The sequence below is a fragment of the Suncus etruscus genome, chromosome 2 (genome assembly GCF_024139225.1).
Source record: "Suncus etruscus isolate mSunEtr1 chromosome 2, mSunEtr1.pri.cur, whole genome shotgun sequence".
Lineage (NCBI taxonomy): Eukaryota > Metazoa > Chordata > Mammalia > Eulipotyphla > Soricidae > Suncus > Suncus etruscus.
The window spans coordinates 162,081,239-162,103,903 of record NC_064849.1 but is presented as its reverse complement, the minus strand read 5'-3'; the positions used below and the strand labels follow the sequence as shown (position 1 = coordinate 162,103,903).

General features: G+C 34.8%; 1 non-coding gene across 1 annotated transcript; it reads left to right on the top strand.

The window, feature by feature from the left end:
- Positions 1 to 1,130: 1,130 nt before the first annotated feature.
- On the top strand, positions 1,131 to 1,321 carry LOC126002899 (U2 spliceosomal RNA). The gene has a single exon (XR_007493498.1). It is a non-coding gene; the product is annotated as a U2 spliceosomal RNA (small nuclear RNA).
- Positions 1,322 to 22,665: the final 21,344 nt, after the last annotated feature.

Sequence of the window (22,665 nt, the reverse complement as noted above, 5' to 3'; positions counted from 1 at the left end):
ACTTGGACATTGGTCATGGGAATGTTGCACTGGTGATGGGTGGTCTTCTTTACATGACTGAAACCCAAAAACAATCATGTATGTAATCAAGGTGTTTAAATAAAAAAATGTTTTAAAAAATGTTTTTCTATTTTATTCTCATTTTTTCTTTAGCCACTGTTTCTCCCCCATATTGGTTTTTATTTTTTTGAGGAGTGAGCAGGGATCACCAAAAAGGTGCTCAGAAAGCTCATCATCCCACCTTGGTACAACACTCTTGGACTCGCAGGATTGGGGTTACCTGAGCTGCACGCAGAAGTACTGGGAAAGTTTATGACTACGTCTGGTAATAGAGAATCATGTTCTGCTGATAATCTCAGATGGACTATATCTCAGCCTCCCAACTGCTGAATGGATATTAAGTTTTTCATTTTGTCACGCATAAAAATAGTTTTTAAAACATTTTTGAAGCTTATCTTCCTAAAAATCTTCATTTTAGTTGTTTTATAAAAGGGATGGATTGATACAACTTTATGCCTAAATAGATTATTCTATTTTAAATTGGTTTCATATTAATTAATTAATGATACATCCTTATAGCAAAACAAACTTTCAAATCCACATAGCAGAAAAAAACACTTACCAATTTAAAATTTCACTTTTAAATATTGAAATATAATATAACTTTAATGGAATGATAAAATCATTTTGGATCTTTTCGTTCCCCTCAAAATGCATGAAGTAAAAAACATTGGCAAACTATTTTTACTCTTTACATTTAAAATATAAAGTTAAGAATATTTTTAAAGTACAATTTTAAGTTGTTTATAACTCAGAACATATACTTGAAATAAATGTTATAATATATAACATAGTATTGCATTAATATAAGTATTATTAATATAATATATTAAGATATAATGTAGTAATAATATAACTGTTTTAAATTTGATTTTTCTGTTTAATCACTAAATATCTACAATCTTAACATACTATAATAAAAATGTCAATATATATCGAATATATCATTTTGATTCTTAAGATAAAATATAATCATTTATTTTAGGTGTTAATACCATGAGGTAAAGAGGTACTCTTGGATCAGTGCTCAGGAGATCATATGTGAGAAAATGGATAAAATAACCTGGATAATCGCTTCTCTGCCTTTTGGCTAAGAGCAAGTGTAGTATCTGTTCTTATCAGTTTAATATCTGATACGTCCTCTATCCGAGGACAATATATTAAATGGATTTTTGGAGCTGGGAGTTCGAAAAGGAGCTTGCTCCGTCTGCTCCACGCATCGACCTAGTATTGCAGTACTTCCAGGAACGGTGCACCAAAACAAGTAAGTAAGTAAGTAACTAAATAAATAACTAACTAACTAACTAAATAATAAATAAATAACCTGGATAGATGATGTTCAAGATAAGAACCTTACTTGCTGTACTTTTTCTATGCTTCCAAGTATATTATTCTACTGAGGAAAAGTTACATATTAAATGTATTTTTGTTACTTTTGTTTGTTACTATATTTTTGGTATTTATTATTTTCCTTTTCAGTACTCTTTATTACCCTTTTCTTAAATCGCTTAGATTTCAATTATACTGTTCAGAAGACATTTACTCAATATCCTCTACTTAGCTCACCCCAGGTAACTGTTCCAAACATTTCATATTTTTTAGTAACTGTATTAGTAACTGAATTTTATAAAATAAAAATTATAGAGACAACATTTTAACCAGTTGACTTAAAATATGATTCTAGTTACTTTTACTACTAAAAAAACCTCTCTAATTTACTTCTTTTTTGGGGGGGAACCACACCCTGTGCTGCTCAGGTCCTTGCTCTGCACTAAGCTATCACTCCTGGCAGGCTCCATTGACCATTGGGGTGTACCCTAAGGAAGTATTATCACTCTGACCCTCCGATTAATTTTTAATAATGTATATTAATTAATAACTACAATCTATTTACTGTGCATTCAATAGATTATGTCAATTATGTCTTTAAAAATAAGTATAACCCTTGTGTGAAAATATGTTTATATTTGTTACAGAATCAAATATAGAGTACAAGATTTTCTTTTCATCTGAAGAGTAAAAATTCTTTCTTGAATTCATTTTAATACGTACATAATTTATTCATTACATGAACATTATAAATAGAACACTCATGTATTGTCAGACTCATTGTTTGATTTATCTTTGACAATAAAATAAAATATCTAAGGCATTCAAGTTCTACCTTAAAAATTTGAACAAGTGTTCAAACACAGATGTAAGCTACTGTTCACTAATACTATATCACACATAAACATACCAATACAATGCTAAAATAAATATTGATATTTTATATTTAACCAAGTTTCATTTTATTAACATATTAAAATAAGAAAATATGCTGATTTTTAAATAAAATATTTTCATCTCTAATGGTGGCACTATAAATCACTCCTTTCTGGTTAGTCTAATGCTGAGCAATAATAAAACCGCAAACACACATAATGAATACAAATGAAAGGTAATAGTTAGCTAAATAATTTGTGCCACATAGATGTATAAAACACTAATTTAGAAATTTCTAGCAACCAAAGGGAATATCAATGAGAAATAACCTACGGCAAGAAAGAATCAGTTTGATGAATTGGGTTATATTAAAGAAGTTCTGAGACTTTTTCTATTTTCAACTCTTGCAATAAAATAGACAAAACTTTCATGTGAAAAAGTAATATTTTACTCTTAGAAAATGAAAACTTCGAACCTTTCCTTAAGGGAAGAACTTTGCATTTAAACCATTGGCTCTTAAGAGACATTTTCAGGATGAAAAAAAATCAAAAGACTCATTTTTACTTGGAGCATTAAAAAGATAAAACACATGGGGCTCCTAGTAGTCCTCTCATTTAAGTTTGGTGTCACGATGATTTGATAGGGCCTGAACATTCATTTAAAAAGATATGCCAAGTAATTAAAAATATTGTAGGTAAGTTGAACATTTGACCTATTTGCTTATTTTAAGCTCTGCCTCGGGATCACTTCTATTCCACATTGTAGGCTATTTCACAGAAGTTATAGGCCATGCATATATTTTAACATGATGAATGTTGGTATTAAAAGGCTACAGTGTGTCCCATCTGAGGCAGGACTTTATATCAATGTGGAACTTAGTGTGAGATGAGGGTTACTGCTGCACCCTAAGGAATCAAGAAAAGTCATATTCTAAAGTAATAAATATTCAAACTGTGCAACATATAAATGTAATATTTTTATCCTAAGAATTGCATTAAAGTTTTAAAAAATATTTTTTCTTTTTATATCAATGCTTATTTAATGTCAAGTATTGATTAACTCATTCATTTATGCATTCTCTTGTTTATTCAACATAGTTACTAAGCTTCAGCTGTGCTTAATTTTTATTGAATATTTTTATATCCAAATACTATATCCACTGAATAAAACTAACAAGAGTTTTCAGTTTCTCTTAGTGATGGAAACAATATAAGAAATTAAAATATATGGTGTTTGTAGTAATAATAAACTTAATAAAACAGTGATAGACAGGAAAGATACAATCTAAGTTCAGTAAACACATTTATAGGAGACCTTGCTGATCAAGCGAAATTTGGGAAAGATCCAATGAGTGAAAACACAACACTATGTGGATAAGGGAAAGTTTTTCTTCCAGGAAGAAAAATATATACAATGGGAACCACAATGGCACATGGAACAAATAATAATAATTATTGTAGAATTAAAGGAAATAAATTAAGGGAAATTAATTAAAGGAAAATAAATTCAAAGGAGTAAAAATTTTCAGTGAATTTCACAAAAATTTGGCATTTTTTCTTATCTTTTGCTTTTTCTTATTAAAATAATGAAGATCTTGAGCTAAGTAAGCATAGATTATGTACATGAGATTTTAACAAAAGCATTTAGGTTACTATAATAGAAACTAGCTACACATAAGCAAGATAGCAATTATGCTAGTTAGAGGAAACCTCAAAATATTAAGTGAAAAATGATAGTGTAAATTAATTACTACTTAAAACACATCAGGTACCTCATGAATATTGTTTGTTTAAGAAAGAAAATTTAAATATAAGGTTTTATTTTCTCCTTCAAGACTCATGTTTTTTCTTCTGTCAAATAAAATATAGGATTCTCTAATAAATTTGAATTTCATATAAATGACAAATCTTCATTTTTTTGTTGGGAAGGCATCTCAAGATGTTCAGGACCGACTCCTGGCACTGTGCTCAGAGATCACACCTAATGGTGCTCAAGGTCTCAGGTGATTATTAATGACCAGAATTGACAGGAGTTGAATTATACCAAGCACCCTACCCTCTGTCCTGTATTTCCATTCTGGATACTCAATCTTTTTATAAAATAAGTCTAATCTAAAATCATCACCTTTACAAAGGTCTGATGAAACTTGGACTAAACTTAATTTTTTCTTAGATTAGACTTGTTTTTTTAATGTTGATAATTTAAGTCTCACTTGTATTTGTATTTGCTAAATCTAGCGATACTATTCTGTTTTACCTTTTGCATGATTCTTTTTTGTTATTAGTAATAATATTCTTATCTTTCTATTTTACAGACCTGATTATTTTCTAGGGAATTCAATCATTCTAAATCAATAACTGATTTACCGTGTTTCCATGGACTGGAGAGTTTGATGTCATTCAACAGTGGTCTGAGATATAGTCTCCAAATCTATATAATTAAAAAACAGGAATGCCTGACTTCTTTCTCAATACATATCTCTTTAGCTTCCTTATCTTCTACCATAACAAGATCTTTCTTTGGTTTTCTTCCTTTTCCCACACTCTGAACATTAGTTTCCTTTGGAAATGCATTATTTCACATTGTTTGGACATCTGAAACTGTTTCCAAACTATCATTCCTGCATGAACTTTAAAAATGAATTTTCAGGAGCTAAAATCATAGCACAATGGGAAGGACCTTTGCTTTCCTTGTGACCTACACAAGTTCAAGCCCTGGCATCCTGTATGTTCCGCTGATCCAGCCAGGAGTGACTTCTGAGCTCAGAGACAAGGCTTAACGTAACCAACCCGAGAGACACCAGTGTGGCAAAAACAAACAGAGAGAGAGAGAGAGAGAGAGAGAGAGAGAGAGAGAGAGAGAGAGAGAGAGAGAGAGAGAATTAACATTTAAGATTATTTCTTATACTCCTATTTGTTATCTACCTCTATTCTACAACAAAAATTAAAAACTTACATCTACTTTCTCTCATCAATAACTTATCATATTTTGAAGTTTAGTTTTTAGACAGCTTTAACATCCTGTAGCTTTTGGCTTTAAAAAATAGAATTAAAAAATAATTTTTAGTACAGTGGGCAGGAAATTTGCCATGCAAATCCCAACCTGAATGCAGATCCCTGTATGCCACATGGTCCGTGAAGCTGTTATCCTGAAAATACAGAGAGTATTCAGTCCTGAGTACTCTTGTGGGTGTGATCCCAAAGTAAAATATAGTAAAACAAATCAAAAGAGGATTTTATCAATTATTTGGTTTTTGCTCATTATTAGGATGAAAACAGTATACTCCCGTAGCTCATATATGCTCTGTGGGAATTATATATATGAAATAAAAAACATAATTTAGATCCACTCTCATACTGTTTTTTTTCTCTATCATTTTGAAATTAAATTTTGCGTCTGGAATGGTGGGTCATGGATCTGTATGGAGGTATCTACTAAAGTTTTGATGTACAATAAGGATATTTTTAATTATCAGCAATTATTTGATTTTTATACCTATTTTACTTATCTATGTACATGGGGTTACATAAACATCTCAAAAATTTGATACAATTTTGGTGAAGATAAAAATAGGTCAGAAGTGATTCATCTTGCAAGTGGAAACTCCCAATTTTATCCCACCCAATATTGTACATATTCCCCCAAGCACCTCTTAATGTAGTACCTGACCGCAGATATGAGAGTTAACCCTAAGCATAATTCATTTTAGTGTACATCTCACAAAATATAAAAGCAAAGGAAAAGAAAAGAAAAGGAAAATGGGTTTATAATTTGTCAAGGGAGTTATACATGTGAAGTATTTAATAAGCCCTGGGCTAAGTATAGAAGTACTGATTTCATCAGACCATTGATTAAAAATAGATTTTCCTTAAAGAAGTAACTTATTGCTATTTTTGTAAACAAAGTTTTATTTAAAGAAATTTGCTTAGAAAAATAAGAGAGCAGCGCAAAGGAGGTAAATATTCAATTATATATATATAGTTCATATACATAATATGGTTTATATATAAACAGTTCTTAAAGCAAAATAGGACGTATCAAAACTTTCAAGTAAGGAAGAAAATAAAAAAATCTTAATATCAATATATCCCCTTTATCTCACTTGTTTCTGCCATTTAGTTTTTCTATTTGCAGAAAATATTCATGAAAATAAGGACATAGGAATACTGCATAAATATTTAACCTACTGTAGTTCTTAGGTATATCACATGTACAAATTATTTAAATTATTTGATGTTGACTTTTCCTAGAATAAAAATTTAAATTTTTATTTTCCCATATGGAAAAATTCAGTATCTCATTTCTCTTTTTAACAGAATACACACTATTTGATTTATTTATATTGTAGTTGATTAACATAATGTCATAACCTTCACCAATATTCAAATAAAATTCAAGCCTGCATTTCCATATCATTACTTCCTTTTCTCTTACTTCAAAAGTCCTTTACACCTTTTGAACAAAATTATTCTCAGTTATTTTGACACGGATTCTAAATTTAACAAAAGGGTATTTTTTCTTTCTCTTCTTCAGATGAGAAATAATAAGGTCAAGAGAACATAGGTACATTTTGATATTTAAAAAGGTAAACTTGAAAATCGAAAACCGCAGAGAAATCCAAACACCGAAAATATTTGAATTAAATCTTAACTGAACTTATAAAGATGCCTTTCAAAATGGCAAACTAGATAGAAGGATGTGTACTGGGAGATGAAAGGGTGGGAGTTGACAGTGTGGTGGAATTCGTGATGAAGCCCTGTACATATAAAGTTATTCACTTATGGACTAACTTTGTAAATCAAAATGCTGTTATGAAAAAATTAACAAGTTATAATAAATTAAAAACGAGCATGGACTGGGGCCGGACCATTAGCACACTGTAGGGCGTTTACCCTTGCACACTGCTGAACCAGAACGCAAATGTCCCATATGGTCCCCAAGCCAGGAGCAATTTCTGAGTTCATAGCCAGGAGTAATCCCTAGCATCACCGGTGTGGCCCAAAACCTCCCCCACCAATAAAGAACATGCTTGTTAATATAAGCCTTTCATTACATAACTGAATATCATCAATTCTCTGATAATTTATTGTATTTCATCTTTCTTAGAATCTATAATCATCTATATTATTAATAAATAAATAATATTTTGAACACATAATAAATCAATTAATGTTTGAAAACAAGTATACTTTGTTTTACCACTAATGCAAGGCAGACTACTAGAAACACATTCTTAAGGTTTTTAACATTACATATTTTTATTTTATAGTTGAAACTAATTTGAATAAACCAAGCATTCTAAGCAATCTGTATTTGACTTATATATTTTAATTTTATTCTAGTAATACTTTAGAAGTTTGAATAGATGTATCTTTGTTCTCTGTTTTTAAAAATGTGTGCTTTACAGTCCTGGGGCAAAGGAGGGAGATATGGGATGTGTGCTGGGTACAGAGGTGGAAAACGAGGACAACACTGGTGGTGGGAATGTCCCTCATTCATTGCCATTATGTGCCTTAAATATTACTATAAAAAATTCACTTTGGTCACAATAAAATTTATTTTAAAAATGTGCTTTATTTTCTCTGATTATATCAAGATCTTTTTCTTTGATTTCTGAAGGCAATAATATACCTATTTACAGACATTTAGGTATTTCCTTTAAAAAACTGTCTGCAAATAGGTATGCTATAGTGTCCGTAGCAAAGAATTAGTAAATACCAAACTTCTTAGCGTGTCTCATTAACTTTGAAAAAAAATAGCAGTTATTATCAGTATAAAATTTTTGCCTTTCCCGATGCACAGCTCTAATTTCTTCCTGAACCTTCCATTATGTATAAAATTACAATTCCTCTCACCGCAAGAACTTACAATTCTTTTTAATATCGTTTCCTCCATAGTCATTCTTTTTTTTTCACCTCTATTTCTCAGTTTGATAAGTTTTGAGCAAGATTTTTCAAGCTCTCTAATTCTTTTGTCAACTTGTTCATTCTAAAGGCAAATTCATCAATGGCATTACTCAATTCTTTCATTGAGGCTTTGATATTATCTATTTTATTTTTATACTCAGTGTCATCATTGTTTTATATAACTAATATATATTTTGTGCCACATTCAATGATTTTCCAAAATGACTCTTGACTCTAGCCTTAAAGGTTATGTATGTAAGCCTTAGCAAAGCTCATGGGGACCTTACAGGATGCTGGAGATAAACTCGGTTTGTGGCGACCCAGGCAAATGCCCTACCATGTTGGTATCTCGCAATCTGCAACTATCAGAATTATATGGTAGAATATTACATTTTAGCATATTGTATTTTAGCATATATATATTTCATATGTGAAACCCAAAGGTTACCGACTGCTAGAGTTGCCTAAATCTTACATTATATAAGATTGGGTTATTTATCCTTGATGATAATTTTTAATACAATACACAATGACCTCAGTCCTTTTCAGAATTGTCACTTTTTCTTCCACTCCTCCACAATCATATATGAGGTGATTTTGTCTATGTCATTATCAAGTGCTTCTGAAGATAAAATTGACACCAGTGGGCTATTTCTAAGAGGGAGACCCAGGGGTTTTTATCTCAGATTTTCATTCTGTTCAGTCATTTCTTCAATTGCTGGTTACTTGCCCCAGTGACTTCTGCAACTAATAATTGGTGGTTTTCCATATCTGCTCTTAAAATCAGCAATTTTAGGACAGTGATTTAACTATATGACCTCAATTATCTACTGGATCATATATAAGTGATGTTGATTTTTAATTTGTTTCTTTTTATTTGTGTTTATTGATGTTTTCTTGGAATGTAGAAGGGATGCCTTGAAAGTTTTTTTTTTAATTATAAGAAATTGTAGTTGAATTGGATTTTCTTAACAAAATAAAATAAGTAACAGATAAATTGGGGATGGAAGAGAGAATAAACCAGTTAAGATCCTTTCTTTGTGTTTTATACACATATGGTACACCAAACCCAAGAAGCTTCATCTCAGAGTACAGTGCCAGGAGTAAGCCTTAAGCTTCACCAGATGTGACCTAAGAAACAAACAAAAATATAATCTTTCACATTTTATTAGAATGTCTACCATACACTAAATGGCACAATATATTTTAAACTCTCTTATTTTGTGACACACACTTTTGTTATGATAGGATAGATGAATAGCTATTTCCATCTTGATCCTTTTATTCAAATATCACGCTGAAATATTCTTTATTTTTTAAATTATTTTGGTCTATGTAGTTTTAACAAAAGGTAATAAAAGGTGATATGATGTAATCATGTAGAACATAAACACTTAACAAATACAGTTTAACAATATTAGGATATTTTTCTTTTTAGATATAGTTTTAGATATTTAAATTTTTAATCTGGCTTTAAAACTAAGTAGCTTATTATTGATATATACATTATATTATAAAATTTTTTCAGTTTTAATAATTGACATATTTAGGCCCACATAATTTGATGACTGTTCTTTTATTCTTGAATCATTATTTGCCTCTCCTTTAACTGAAACTATTTTCACACCTAGGTTTTTCAGAGACTTCCCCTATACAATGACTTCAAGTCACTTAAGCCGTCATCAATTCCTGATTGAGCATTTTAAATAAACTTCTTAGTCCAAAGAATTAATTTCTCTGGACTTCTTGATCCTTGATGTAAAAGGACAATGGTTAATAGAGTATATATCATTGTCAATTGCTGTCTTGCCTATGTATTTGTAAATAAGCAGATAATACTTAGGGCAATGGAGGGAAACCAGAGGATGGGGGTAATAGAATTATATTAACACTCTGAAGATTTGTTACTAAATAAAAATAGTAACTACTATATATTAATGCAAATATGCAAATGAAATTACTTTTACCACAATAATGTGACACATTAAGGAAACATATGCCTGCCAAGGTAATTTATAGCCAAATAGATGCATAAAATTGCTACATGTTTATTGATCCTTATCTAAAACTCATCTAAAAAACAGAAATTTTACTCATTCAGCAAAACTGTGACTCACGTGGTGACCCAGAAATTTTGGTTTATACTAATACAGGAGACATTAGCTTGGTAAATCACTTTTCAAGGTTTGTAAGCAGCATAATGGGGAGAATTCTAAAATATAAAATACTGTGATTATTACTTTTAATTTTGCTGTGAACATATAGAGTTAGATGAAGCACACCTACTATAAAATGTACTAAATTACAATTTTAATATGAATCATACTTAATATAATAATATACTAAATTATAATTTTGGTATTTATTAGTGTCAGACTTAGGTATATGTCAAAAATTTTCATGTGTATAAGAAATTGGGTGGAAAGTCATGTAAATTGAAAAGTAGTGGGTCTGGAGAGATAGCACAGCGGTGTTTGTCTTGCAAGCAGCCGATCCAGGACTGACTAATGGCATTAATTAATAAATATAATTATATATATAATATAAATATAATTATATATATATAAGGTGGTTGGTTCTAATCCTGGTGTCCCATATGGTCCCCCGTGCCTGCCAGGAGCTATTTCTGAGCAGACAGCCAGGAGTAATCCCTGAGCACCGCCGGGTGTGGCCCAAAAACCAAAAAAAAAAAAAAAAAATTGAAAAAAGTAGTATAAAAATACTGACAATTAGCAATAATTCAGGGATCTCAGTTAAAATAAAAATTTTTCTTGGGGCTTCATTCAGTTAAGATATAGAATTAGCCTGCGAGATAGCATGGAGGTAAGGTGTTTGCCTTCCATGCAGAAGGATGGTGGTTCGAATCCCTGCATCCCATATGGTCCCCCGTGCCGCCAGTGGCGAAATGTGAGCATAGAGCCAGGAGTGACAGTGGAGTGCTGCCGGGTGTGACCCAAAAACCAAAAAAAAAAAAAAAAAAACCAAAAAAAATATAGAAGAATAGAATTTTAGGTCCACATACTTATTTATTATTTAAAAGTGTATTTCATAAATATATTGCCATAATGCCATTAGTAAAACACCAATATCATAGTCATAAGCAAGGCTATGACAATTCACAAGTTTAATGAGAACTAGTTTTTATATTATATTGTCTCTCAATTAATTCTTGCTTGTATTTTAAACTGAGAGTACATATAATTTATTATTCAATTATAACACAGTCTACCATAAAATATAACATTTGCTATATTGATGGATGTTGTTGAGTACACAGGATCTAATACAGACTCCATCCATGTTTCAACAAATTACATGGTTTCATTAATTTTTACAGCTCTCTCATATTACATTTTGTATAGATACAACATCTGAATGATCTACTAATCTGTTGTTGAACAGCTAAGTTGTTTATAAATATTAGCTACTGTCCTGAGTGGCTAACGATATATGTATATCCTTTTTGAAAGGCATTTTTTCTGTCCTATGAATAGAAGCCCAAAAGTAAGATTGCTGGATCATAAAGGCAGCTCAGTTCTGGGTTCACTGAGCCTTCCTAACTCTTGTCAAAAAGAATTGGACCAGGCAATATTTCCACCATTAGGTAGGGCATGAGGCCTGCATTTTTACTACATCCCTAGAAACACAGAATGTCCCAGTACTTTTTAATATAAGCCATTCTCAATAGTGTAAGCTTATCTTATTGTTTTCTTAATTTAAATTTTCTTAATAGTAAGAAATGAAGAAAATTCCTTCATTTGCCTGTTGGCCATTCATGGTAGTCCTCAGAAAAAATATCTGTTCACTTACTTTCCCCATTTTTGATATTTTAAGATTATATTCTGGATAACAAAACTTTATCTGATATGTTGAGTGCAAATATTTTCTCCCATTCAGCTATCATTTTATTTTAGCCCAACTGTCTTTTGCCATTCAGAAAGTTTTTATTGTGACATAGTTTCATTTGTTGGTTTTTATTCTGTAGCCTTTGCGATGGTATAGTATTGTTTAAGCAACTTTCAAGATAAAGATCTTGGCCAGTGGGGCCCGAATGTAAATGCTGCCTGTGTGTGTCTGTCTACTGTCCTGTCACGTGAACCTCTTGGGAGTGAGCCGAAAAAAGAGGGTCCATAAAAATCGCTCTCCCAGAGGCCAATTCTAGGGAGGGAATGCCAAGGAACTGTTCCATAACTTGAAAACCGGTTATAAGCAGTATTTTGCAGAAGAAAGGTCCCCTGTTTGTGATGTCAGGCTGGGAAAATCCACAAAACTATGCCTACCCAGTGGGGCCCGACTGTGAAAAATTGTGAGTGCTGCCTGTGTGTCTGTCTACTGTCCTGTCACATGAACCTCTTGGAAGTGGGCCAAAAAGAGGCTCCAGCAGAGCATGGCCACTCCGCTTTGCCATGCGGCCCTCCACTCTTTCTAAGGAAATAAAACCATCGCAACAAGAAGAAAAAAATTACACTAAGAACTGTGCTGGATCACAGAAGCCCAGCATTTCTCTCCAGACTGTCTTCTCTGCTGCATGCTCGGGCCTAAGATTTGATTCTGTGTGAGGCTAAATCCATGGAGGACTCCACTCCCTTGGAGGCAAGTTGACCCATCCAGAAAGGGCAGAGCCAGAGAAGTGTAGCTGCCTACATCATTTAGCCAATGAATACCACCACAACACGTAGAAAAACCCACAATACAAGTGTGACAATGGGGAAACAACGCAGGACACCATCAGACATAGAGAATGATGATGACAATTCTGATGACCAGATAATGACCAACCAACTAATCAACCTTTCAGATAAAAACTTTAGACTGCAAATATGGAAGATGCTCAACGAACTCAAAGAAATCATGGATCGAGTTGAACACAACACTAATAAGAACCAAGAAAATATGAAGACAGAAATCACACAATTCCAAACTAAATTAACATGTCAACTAACTGGCCTGAAAAACTCAGTAAATGAAGTGAATGACAAAATGGATAAGCTCTGGGACAGGGTATCAGAAGCTGAGAATAGACATGGTACTGTGGAAGATGAGATAAATAACAATTCCATACAGCGGGAGAGATTGAAAAAAAAAACTTAAAGCAAATGAACAGACAGTGGAAAAATTAGGCAAAGAATGGGAACAGATGAAAATAGAAGTCTATGATAAGCTCAACAGAAACAACTTAAGAATCATTGGAGTCCCAGAGACCCAGGAAGAAAATTTCCAGGAAGAATCAATGGTCAAGAACATCATTAAAAAGAAACTTCCAGAGCTAAAGAGTATATGTGATCAAATCGTGCATGCTCAAAGAGTACCAACCAAAAGGACCCCAGAAAAATACCCTGGATCACATCTTAATCACAATGACAACTCCCACAGATAGAGACAGAATTCTGAAAACAGCAAGATCAAAAAGGGAAATTATTTTCAAGGGAGCATGCTTGAGATTTACAGCAGGCCTGTCACCAGAAACACTCAAGGCCAGAAAGCAGTGGTGGGATATTGTGACAAGACTGAATGAAATGAATGCTTCGCCTAGAATACTGTACCCAGCAAAACTCACTTTCCGGTTTGACAGAAGTATACATGGTTTCACAGACAAAAAACAGCTCAAAAATTTTACAGACTCAAACTAGTCTTAAGAGAAAAACTGAAATACCTAATTGAAGAAAAGACTAACCAAAAGAAACACCAAATTTCTATATAAAGATGGCATTAAACCCCAGGATAATTCTTTCTCTCAATGTCAATGGACTAAATGCACCAGTTAAGAGACACAGAGCGGCTAAAGGGATCAAAAAACTCAATCCAACCTTCTGCTACCTACAAGAAACGCACCTGAATAGTCAGAACAAACATAGACTCAAAATAAAAGGCTGGAGAAAAATTATCCAAGCAAACAAAACCCATAAAAAAGCTGGAGTGGCCATACTAATATCAGATAATGCAAACTTTATACTCAGGAAGGTTGTAAGGGACAACAATGGACATTTTATATTTATCAAGGGGTATGTAGAGGAAGAAATCACTCTCCTAAACATATATGCACCGAATGAGGGGCAAGCAAAATATTTAATACAATTGTTGACAAATCTGAAAAAATAATATCAATAACAAGAGAATAATTGTGGGGGATTTCAACACGGCTTTGTCAACACTGTATAAGTCAACCAGACTGAAACCCAACAAGAATATACTAGACCTGAGGAGAGAAATGGAAGAAAGAGGCCTAGTGGATATATACAGAACACTCGATCCCTAGAAAACTGGATACACATTCTTCTCCAATGTACTTGGGACATTGTCCAGGATAAACTACATGCTGGCACATAAAAAATACCTCCATAATATCAAGAGGATAGAAATTTTAGAGGCTACCTTCACTGACCACAAGGCTCTGAAATTATTTGTGAATTCCAAAGGGACACAAAAGAAAAACTTGAACACCTGAAAGTTAAACAGCCTCATACTGAATAATCAGTACGTCTGAGATGAAATCAAGGAGGAAATCAAAAGTTTCCTGGAAACAAATGACAATAAAGACACAAACTATCAGAACTTATGGGACAGAGCAAAAGCAGTACTGAGAGGAAAATTTATAGATTTGCAAGCACACATCATGAAGAAAGGAACTCACCTGAGTAACTTAATGGCACAGCTAATAGAACTAAAAAGGGCTCAACAAAAAAAGCCAAAAATAGGGAGGCAGAAGGAAATAACAAAGCTGAGAGCAGAAATCAAAGAAGTGGAAACCAAAAAAAATCCAAAAGATCAACAAAGGCCGAAGTTGGTTGTTTGAAAAAATAAACAAGATTGATAACTAATGGCAAAACTAACAAAGAAAGAGAGAGAGAAACTTGATAATTAGTATTAGGAATGAAAAAGAAGAGATCACTACTGATATGACAGAGATTCAAAGGGTAATCAGAAACTACATTGAGAAACTCTACGCCACTAAATATGAGAACCTGAAAGAAATGTATAAAATCTTGGACTCTTATAATCTTCCACGGTTGAAGGAAGAGGATGTAGCATATCTAAACACCCCCATGACTATTGATGAAATTAAAACGGTAATAAAATGTGTGCCCCAAAACAAAAGCCCAGGCCCAGATGGATTCACTAATGAATTATTTCAAACTTTCCAAGAAAAACTGCTACCAATCCTGGCAAGACTCATTCATGAAATTGAACAAACAGAAACACTTCCAAATAGATTTTATGAAGCCAACATCACCTTGAACCTAAAACAGACAGAGATGCTATGAAAAAAGAAAATTAAAGACCAATATCACTGATGAATGCAGATGCAAAGATCCTCAACAAAATCCTCACAAATAGGATTCAATGCCTCATTAAGAAGAATATCCACTACGATCAAGTAGTTTCATCCCAGGAACATAAGTCTGGTTTAACATCCATAAATCTATCAACATAATACACAACCTCAACAACAAGAAAAATAAAAATCACATGATCATTTCAATAGACGCAGAGAAAACATTTGATAAGGTCCAACACATATTCTTGATCAAAGCTCTCAGCAAGATGGGAATGGAAGGAACCTTTCTCAATATAGTTAAGGCACAAGCCACAAGCCAGTGGCAAATTTTATCCTCAATGGAGAAAAACTGAAAGCCTTCCCTCTAATTTCTGGCACAAGACAAGGCTTTCCTCTCTCACCACTCCTATTCAACATAGCACTGGAAGTACTTGCTATAGCGATTAGGCAAGAAAAAGATATCAAGGGAATCCATATAGGAAAGGAAGAAGTGAAGCTCTCACTGTTTGCAGATGACATGATACTCTACTAAAAACCATGAATACTCTACCAAAAAGCTTCTAGAATCAAAAGACTCATACAGCAAGGTGGCAGGCTATAAAATTAACACAAAAAATTAATGGCCTTTCTATACAGCAATAGTAATAAGGAGGAAATGGACATTAAGAAAACAACCCCAATTCAAAATAGTGCCACACAAACTCAAATATCTCGGAATCAACTCGACTAAAAATGTGAAGGACCTATACAAAAAAAACCTATAAAACTCTGCTCCAAGATATAAGGGATGACACGTAGAAATGGAAACACATAACCTGCTCATGGATTGGCAGGATTAACATAATTAAAATGGCAATACTCCCCAAGGCATTATACAAATTTAATGTGATCCCTCTAAATATACTCATAACATTCTTCAAAGAAGTGGATCAGGCACTTTTGAAATTTGTTTGGGACAATAAACACCCTAGAATAGCTAAAGCAATCATTCAGAAAAAGAATATGGGAGGCATTACTTTCCCCTACTTTAAACTGTACTACAAAGCAATAGTTATCAAAACAGCATGGTATTGGAATAAAGACAGGCCCTCAGATCAGTCGATTAGGCTTTAATACTTAGAGAATGTTCCCCAGACATACAATCACATAATTTTTATAAAAAAGCAAGAAATCCTAAATAGAGCATAAAAAAACCTCTTCAACAAATGGTGTTGGCACTACTGGCTAGCCACTTGCAAAAATTTGAATTTTGATCCCCAGCTAACATCATGTAAGAAGGTAAAATCCAAATGGATTAAAGACCTTGATATCAGACTTGAAACCATAAGATATATAGAGCAACACATAGGCAAAACACTCCAGGACATTGAGACTACAGGCATCTTCAAGGAGGAAACTGCACTCTCCAAGCAGTGAAAGCAGAGATTAACAAATGGGAGTATATTAAGCGGAGAAGCTTTTGAACCTCAAAGGAAATAGCGCCACCCACTGAGTGGGAGAAACTATTCACCCAATACCCATCAGATAAGGGGCTAATCTCCAAAATATACAAGGCAATGACAAAAATTTAGAAGAAAAAGACATCTAATCCCATCAAAAAATGGGGAGAAGAAATGGACAGACACTTTGACAAAGAAGAAATACATATGGCCAAAAGACACATGAAAAAATGCTCCACATCACTAATCATCAGGGAGATGTAAATCAAAACAACTATGAGGTACCACCTCACACCCCAGAGATTGGCACACATCACAAAGAATGGGAACAGCAGTGTTGGCGGGGATGTGGAGAGAAAGGAACTCTTATCCACTGCTGGTGGGAATGCCGTCTAGTTCAACATTTATGGAAAGCAATATGGAGATTCCTCCAAAAACTGGAAATCGAGCTCCCATATGATCCAGCTATACCACTCCTAGGAATATACCCTAGGAACACAAAAATACAATACAAAAATTTCTTCCTTACACCTATATTCATTGCAGCACTATGTACCATAACAAGACTCTGGAAACAGCCAAGATACCCTTCAAAATATGAATGGCTAAAGAAACTGTGGTACATATACACAATGGAATATTATGCATCTGTCAGGAGAGAAGAAGTTATGAAATTTTCCTATACATGGATGTACATGGAATCTATTATGCTGAGTGAAATAAGTCAGAGAGAGAGAGAGAAAAAAGGGCTCTTAATTATTTAAGAAATTTGGGTGTTAAGTCTGAGCTGGATAGACATATATGTTGTGTTATGCTATAGATATATGTCTGGAGGCTTGGGTGGGCGTGGCTTCCCTACCTGAAGCAGGCGGGGAAAACCAGGCTGTGGAAGGCTAGAGCCATGCGCAGAGTAAGCATGGGTGGGCGGGGCTTCCCTACCTGAAGCAGGTGGGGGAAACCCAGCTGGAGGGGGCTAGGGACTTTCGCATGGTCGGCGTGAGTGGGCGGGGCTTTCCTACCTGAAGCAGGCAGGGAAAACCAGGCTGGAGGGGGCTAGGGCCTTTTGCGCGGTTGGTGTTGGTGGGCCTTGATTATACCATTTTTAATAATATTTTATTGTGATCAAAGTGAATTACAAATCTTTCACAGTAATATTTAAGGTATATTGTGACAAAATATTAGGGCCATTCCCACCACCGGTGTTGTCCTCCCTCCACCCTTGTTCCCAGAATGAATCCTATACCTCCTCCCCTTTGCTCCTAGGATGGTTAGTGTACCATCTCACACCACAGACATTGGCGTATATCACAAAAATTTGAACAAGCAGTGCTGGAGGGGATGTAGAGAGAAAGGAACTCTTATTTACTGCTGGTGGGAATGCTGTCTAGTCCAACCTTTATGGAAAGTGATAGGGAGATTTCTCAAAAAAAAAAAAAAAAAAACCCTGGAAATTGAAACAACTTAAAAATCATTGGAGTCCCAGAGACCCAGGAAAAAAATTTCCAGGAAGAATCAATGGTCAAGAACATCATTAGGAGCTGGGCGGTGGCGCTGGAGGTAAGGTGCCTGCCTTGCCTGCACTAGCCTAGGACGGACCACAGTTCGATCCCCCTGCGTCCCATATGGTCCCCCAAGAAGCCAGGAGCAATTTCTGAGCGCATAGCCAGGAGTAACCCCTGAGCGTCACAGGGTGTGGCCCAAAAAACCAAAAAAAAAAAAAAAAGAAGAACATTAAAGAGAAACTTCCAGAGCTAAAGAATATATGCAACCAAATCCTGCATGCCCAATGAATACCACACAAAAGTGACCCCAGAAAAAAATACCCCAAGACACATCCTAGTCAAAACGATGAATCCCTCAGATAGAGACAGAATTCTGAAAGAAGCAAGATCAAAAAGAGAAATTACATTCAAGGGACTATCTTTGAGATTTACAGCAGACCTGTCACCAGAAATACTAAAGGCCAGAAAGCAGTAGTGGGACATAGTGACAAAACTCAATGAAATAAATGCTTCGCCTAGAATACTGTACTAACAAAACTCACTTTCAGGTTTGATGGAAAAATACATGATTTCACAGACAAACAACAGCTCAGAAACTTTACAGACTCAAAGCCAGTCTTAAAAAAAAAAACTGAAATACCTAATTTAAGACAAAACTGACCAAAAGAAATAGCAAATTTCGATATAATGATGGCATTAAATCCCAGGACAATTCTTTCTCTCAATGTCAATGGACTAAATACACCAGTTAAGAGACACAGAGTGGCTAAGTGGATCAGTAAACTCAATCCAACCTTCTGCCTACAAGAAACACATCTGAATACTCAAAACAAACATCGACTCAAAATTAAAGGCTGGAGAAAAATTATCCAAGCAAACAAAACCCAAAAAAAGCTGGAATGGCCATATTAATATCAGATGATGCAACCTTTATACTCAGGAAAGTTGTAAGTGACAAAGATGGACATTTTCTATTAATCAAGGTATATGTACAGCAGGAAGAAATCACTCTCCTAAACATATATGCACCGAATGAGAAGCCAGCAAAATATTTAATAAAATTGTTGACAAATCTGAAAAATAATATCAATAACAACACAATAATTGTGGGGGATTTCAACATGACTTTAACAGCACTGGATATGTCAACAGACTGAAACCTAACAAGAGTATACTAGACATGAGAAGAGAAATGGAAGAAAGAGGCCTAGTGTGTATATATATATATATATACTATATATAATGCATATATATAATATATAATTTATATATATATAAAATATATATACACTAGGCCTCTTTCTTCCATTTCTCTTCTTATGTCTAGTATACTCTAGTATCATATATATATAAAACATATATATATATATATATATATATATGACACTCCATCCCTAGAAACATGGATACATATTTTTCTCCAATGTACATGGGACATTCTCCAGGATAGACTACATGCTGGCACATAAAACTTACCTTCATAATATCAAGAAGATAGAAATTTTGCAGTCTACCTTTGCTGACCACAAGGCTCTGAAATTATATGTGAATTCTAAAGGGAAACAGAAGAAAAACTTTAACACCTGAAAGTTAAATAGCCTCATACTTAATAACTAGTGGGTCATAGATGAAATCAAAGAGGAAATCAAAACTTTCATGGAAATAAATGATATTAAAGACAAAGAATATCAGAACTTATGGGATACAGCAAAAGCAGTACTGAGAGGAAACCTTATAGCTTTGCAAACACACATCAGTAAGGAAGAAGGGGCCTACCTGGATAGCTTAATGAAGCAGCTCATAAAATTAGAAAGTGCTCAACAAAAGAACCCAAAAATAGGGACAGAAGGAAATAACAAAGCTGAGAGCACAAATCAACGAAGTGGAAACCCAAAAAACAATCCAAAAGCCAAAGTTGGTTCTTTGAAAAAATAAACAAGATTTTTAGACCACTGGCAAAACTAACAAAGGAAGAGAGAGAGAAACTTGATAACTTGTATTAAGAATGAAAATAGAGATATTACTTCTGATATGGCAGAGATTCAAAGGGTAATCAGAAACTACTTTGAGAAATTCTATGCCACTAAAAATGAAAACCTGGAAGAAATGGATAAATTCTTGGACTCTTATAGTCTTCCTTGGTTGAATGAAGAGGATGTAGCATATATAAACACCTCATCACTATTGATGACATTAAAATGGTAATCAAATATATGCCCAAAAACAAAAGCCCAGGCCCAGATGGATTCACTAATGAATTCTTTCAAACTTTCCAAGAGGAACTAGCACCAATCCTGGCAAGACTCTTTCATGAAATCAAAAAAAAACAGGAACACTTACAAATAGCTTTTATGAAGCCAAAATCACATTGATACCTAAACCAGACAGCGATGCTACGAAAAAAGAAAATTTTAGACCATATCGCTGATGAATGCAGATGCAAAGAACCGCAACAAAATCCTGGAAAATAGGATTCAATGCCTCATTAAGAAGATCATCCACTATTATCAAGTAGGTTTCATCCCAGGAATGCAAGGATGGTTTAACATCCATAAATCTATCAATATAATACACAACATCAACAAAAAGAAAAAGAAAAATCACATGATCATATCAATAGATGCAGAGAAAGCATTTGATAAGGTCCAAAACCCATTCTTGAACAAAATTCTCAGCAAGATGGGAGTGGAAGGAACCTTCCTCAATATAATTAAGTCCATCTACCACAAGCCAATGATAAATATTATCCTCAATGGAGAAAAATTATGATCCTTTCCTCTAAATTCAGGCACAATGAAGGCTGTCCTCTCATACCACTCCTATTCAACAAAGGACTGGAAATACTCGTTATAGAGATTAGGCAAGAAAAAGATATCAAGTGGATCGGGCCCTTCCTGGAGCAGGATTTTCAGCCAGCACGGGCTGGCTCCTGGCAGACCTCCATGTGTGCCAGGGGCCTCTTGGCCCAGCCTAGGGTCGGGGGCCCAGACCTGGGTCACCCAACCCCCCTCTCCCCCTTTCCTCCGGATCTCCAGGTGGGTTCCTGGGAGGACCTGATGGGGCACCCTGGGTTTTCCCCACTCCCAGGCCAGCTCCGGAGATTGGCCTAGGGTGGGGCTTGAACTTCTGTCCTTCGGGCCTGGGAGGGCCTTCCTCCCTTCCTGGAACAGGATTTTCAGCCGGCACAGGCTGGCTCATGGCAGACCTCCGTATGTGCCAGGGGCCTCTTGGCTCGGCCTAGGGTAGGGGGTCCCAGACCCTTTCCTCCGGATCTCCAGGTGGGTTCCTGGGAGGACCAGATGGGGCACCCTGGGTTTTCCCCACTCCCATGCCAGCTCCAGAGATTGGCTTAGGGGGTGGAGTTTGATCTGGGGGGGAGGCAGATAGCTGCTCAGTTATACTCAGGCTGTCACTGGCAATTTCATACCAGTCAACATGTTGCAAACCGCTCAGGGGTTATTTCCCCCGCGCGAACATATACTCCTCCCAACCATCAGTACCCCAGATTTACCCTTCTTAACTTCAGTAACACACAGTTCTAATCTCAGACCAAAGACATACAGTGGATCTAACAATCCCAGAACTAGTTAGAAGGACATAAATTGAACACATATTGAACACATATATCTTTGAATATTTTATGTGTATTTTCTTTAACAGCTGTAACTCTCTAAATATTCTTCTACCATGATGTTTCTATCCACTTTTCATCTTGTCTTTTCTTTGTAAGCTGTTCAGTAAGGATTGTTGGTGGAACTGTCCCTCAGTTTAATGCCTATGATTGAACTATGTCATGAAAATTGCTGGTCTTGTTCATATTACCCCCAGATGGGCCGATAACGCTTCATGGCATTGATCCTTGTTTGTATAGACACATTAAAATGGGAAAACACTATACATACAGATAAGTTCTTATCTAATAAATCTCAGTACAATGTACCTTACACCCTGAACATTGATATAATGACCTGGCACAGGCCTCACAAGGATGAGCATCCTCCATTCACGCCGGAACCAGGCAAGCTATCTACAAAACATCCAAGGTCTTTTATAGCAACAGCTGGAAGCAGTCCTCTACCAGGAAAGACACTATCAAGGGTCTGATATTGACCTCCTAAAAAGAGACTTCCGTTTACACTGAGAAGACTTGACAACAACAATGACCTGCTCTACAGGACATGGTTCTCTCTATTGCCCCTTAAGTGAGGTGAAACGAGAGGATGCTCTGCACCATCCTGACTGCATATGGGATATGCAGACTCCAGGATCTTTAATAC